This window comes from Nannospalax galili, unplaced genomic scaffold (genome assembly GCF_000622305.1).
Source record: "Nannospalax galili isolate Female #2095 unplaced genomic scaffold, S.galili_v1.0 scaffold24, whole genome shotgun sequence".
Classification (NCBI taxonomy): Eukaryota; Metazoa; Chordata; class Mammalia; order Rodentia; family Spalacidae; genus Nannospalax; species Nannospalax galili.
In genome coordinates, this window is record NW_008352654.1 from 2,407,379 (window position 1) to 2,411,552 (window position 4,174).

Here is a 4,174-nt window from a genome sequence, read left to right on the forward strand (position 1 = left end):
ACACACACACACACACACACACACACACACACACATGGTTCAAGAGTCTGAGTTCAAGCCAGGTGTTGTGGTATATATCTGAAGTCCCAGCACATGGAAAGCTGAGGCAAGAGGATTGCCATGAGTTTGAGGCTAGCCTAGGCTATGTAGTAAGACCAGATCTCAAACAAAATAAAACAAAAAAAGTCTACATTTAAATATACTCTCTTATGAGGTTCCAAGTGATTGGGACACTTAAGTTCTAGAAGGCATTCTACTCTGAGAAATCCTTGGAGAGTAGCCATGTTTCCAGGAAACTCTCTGTACGCATGAAAAGCAGAGATGGACAAAAGTTTAAATGGTGCTAAGTACTTTGCTTAGCCCACTCCCTGCTGTAGAAGAAAAGCTGGTCCACCCATAGATCTGGTGATAGTAACTAGGGGCTCCCTTTTAATAGCACAATGGCAGTATTATGTGCAATAGCCAGTCCATTTTATGAGCACAGAGTCTTACCTATAATATACAAGTCAGGTAGAGGGGGACATAATTGCTTGTGAGGATGAAAATGAATACATTTAGTAAGGCATGGTGTAGCATTTAAAAATCAAAGGAAGCCTGGGACAAGAAAGCAAATGGTTCTGTATGAGAGAACAGTCTCTTCTCTAGAAGTTTTTCTTCTTCCTATCCTTGAAACAGAGCCTTGAACTTTGAAACCACAGAGCCTTGTTCCAACATGGAAAGCAGTTTAGGCTGGAATGGTAAAATCATCTTCTCCCAGATAGTCTCCCTTTGTTCAGCCAGAAGGTATTTTGCCAGTGGTCACCTTTATGAAGACATGCTCCTTGATTGGCAGCATAAATCTGTCTTTTTTCAGCTTTGACTTGCTGCCAGAGCAGCAAGCTTTGTACTTGGGAAGCATTTCCAGGAGACAGTAGAAAGAGTCCTATAAGCTGGAAGAGCTCCAGCACCTTCCTTTAACCAGTGGCAGAGACTGCACTTTGCTGGAGCTCTTATGCAACCGGGTGCAAAGTCCACAGCCACATAGAGGGGTGGGGCAGGCCTCTAAACTGGCTCAGCATGCTCATGGGTCTTATGGACTCTGTTCTAGCTTCCCTTACCTTTTTCTCTCCAGCCTGATCCCTCGTTTTTCTCCTCTCTTCTCTTCCCTCCCCTCTCCTTTCCTCTTCTCCTCCCCAAGTCTCTCTTTTCTCTCTAATCCCTTCATCCTTGCCAGCCTCTACCTTCTGGGATACCTAACTCAAGGAATCACCTCTTATCAAGTATCTTGGCTTGCCTCCAGCTGCTAGTGGCAGGCAGTTCTGGCCCTTGTCTGCTTTCTGAGTGGTTTTCTCTATCCCCTTTGGAATTGGAGTTCTGTATTGAATTGGGCTTAGGAGAGGCTGAAGAATTCCACAAACAAGAACTAGAGCTTATCCTAGGTAGGATTTTGTTCTCTGGACCAAAAAAGAAATAAAAGGAGACTTGGATTCTGTTCCCTTGAAACATGATAGTATGAAAAGAGAGCAGAAGAAAAAGTATCGTTATTACCTACAAAGGCCCAAAGCATACCATAGCATTCCTCAGATATTGGGATGTCACTCTGAGCCCTCCATTTTCCACTCAAGTGGGGTTTATAAAGGTTATTTTTGCCCTTACCATCTGCCATCCTGGTCTTACTCAAGTAGCTCTGAACAGATAGTGTCTGTGCCACACAACAGGCAGCCACACAGCACAAAGCTGCAGACTCCTAGACTCCAGGGTTCTTGCTTTCTAAGGGGGCTGGGGGTAGAGTACATAGCACAGGGAACAAAAGCAAAGTTGGAGGGTGTACTTATGTTATAGGGTTACCCTGTGTGCATAAAATCAAAATTCAGGGTTCAAATAATTATCTTCTCCAATACTACAGTCTTTGATGACATAATAGCCTTTTCTGTTAGTTCAAAGTTCATTCCTTAAAGTCTCTCGTCTTTAAGATTTCCCCCGCTTTTTGCTGTGTTGTATACATTTAAAATTTTCTCTTCTCATTTCACACAGGGGAGTAATAGGTGTGTGTTTGTATGAATAAACAAAAGCATTTTTAAAGCCTTGTTTTTAGTGGTTGAAATAATGAATGGCTGACCTTTATGGCAATTATCCACCAAGTTTTGTGATAGCAATTTGAGTTCCTAAACTTAGATGGCAAGTCCTCTCAGTGAGACTGGCCTAATTCTATGTTCTGTATGGCACCTAGTCACTGTGGCTATGCAAGAGCCATTATTACCCAAAGCACCATAATAATGGTCATGTCTTCCTATGACGTTATTGTTTCCTATCTGCCAGGGCATTAATTGCCTTCTAACTTGCTCTAAAATTGGTGGTACGGCGCACTGCCAAGGCCAGAGAGAAGAAAACTGCTAGTATTATATTAAAAGGCTATGTGAAAAGAATGCTTGGATGCTGCATTCTCACTTGGGCAGCCTCTTAATGTAGCACATGTTACTTCACTTGTTGTAAGGTGTTGTAAGCTCAAGCCTTATGTCTTGACTTCCATCTCATCGTGGTCTATGTCTGATCTTTGCTTCAATGGAATGATTCAGACATTTCTGGAGTTATTTTGGCTTTTCCACTTCCTTTTATGGGTTTTCTGTGAGTCACTGAATTGAATGGGAGGTTATTTCTAAATTGGAAGGTGAGGATGAGCGAAGGGGAGGAAAGTTCTGGAAGATAACTAGGAAAAAAAAAACACCTTATTGTTACTGAAGGAATCATTTCCGCATAATTTGGTGATAGAAATGTGTAGTTTATTTAGACTCAAGTAAAAATACAGGTTAGAAAATAGACAGCTTTTTTTCTGAATAACAAACCATACAGTTTTAGATTCTTGTGACTTGCTCTTCAAAGGGCAGAAGGCACATAGAAGAGATATGGAGTGGAGTTAGCAAGAAGGTAGGGGCAAAGTACAAAATTTCCAAAGTCCAGGTTCTTGGTTCCACAGGAAGGCCTTAATTATAAAGTAGTGTTTGTGATGGTAAGGCCTCCTTAAAATGTCTCTATCTTCCCTGGGTGTGTGTTTTACCACCCCTAGGTTTGCATATTACAGGTGGAGTTGTGAGGAAGGTATATTTAAATTTGATTTAGAAATTGAAAGAGTAATCAGGCCAGCGTTTTCTTATTTAGCAGGAAAAGTGGGTGGAAATGAAAAAGAAAGGCAGAAAAGCTAATGATAAATACATTTCTAGAAGCCGAAGAGTTTTTATAGCAACACCAGATTTCTCAAAAATGCCTACTGTGATTTGTACCCAAATGAATAAAAAATGCAAAATCATTTATTCTTGTGCACTGTGCCAAGCGAGAAAAAAACCTTGCAATTCATTCAATAGTTTTAATTTAGATTGCTAGGAATAGGAGAGGTAGAAGAGGGAGGGGGAGGAGGAAGGGGAGAGGGAGGGCGCGAGAGAGACAGAGAGATAAGAGAGAGAATGAAAATGAATTTGACAGCTAGTAATGCCATTTAAGAGCTACTGAACATAAAAACAAAGCGGGGCTGAGAAGTGGGGGAATCGGATTATCATTTCAAAAGCATCACAAGGGTAAGATGCTGCTCGTTTATTCAAAACTTGCTGATAGTCACCTGGTAGAAGCCAGTCATAAGAGTGGATCTTGAAGCTGGAGAACTCTCAATATGACAGACACTTCAGTTTATTGACATTTACAATTGCAACAGAAGTGGACTGATTGATTGCAGCTAAACGTCTGCGCTTTGCCTTAAAGCATCGAGACTATCGGAAAGAACTTCAAGGAAACTTCAAGAAAATAAGAGGAAATTTTCAGCTATTCGATACCTTTCCGCCAAAGAATTAGAGACAGTTCTTAAGCACAACCTCTGATGTCGGTGTTTTGCAAGTGTTACCTCCATAAGTAGGTTGGCAGTGATGTTCCTCCTTATAGGAAGAGAACTAGAGAAGGAAGAGTTTACCGAGAGTGAACTCCACAACAAAGAGTTAATTTCGGACGTGAGCGTCCGCCCCTTCTTTGCAGTCTACTGCGCAACCAAACTGCATAGGGCTTGAACCAACCGAGCAAGCACAGTCCTTGCCAGTTAACAGACACTACCAATAGCCTATCATAACTTCGAGTTGCCCACTCATCAACCAATTACAACTAAAGCTTGATTTAGGACGTACCAGGTCCGCGGGGGGGGGGGGGGGGGGGGGGG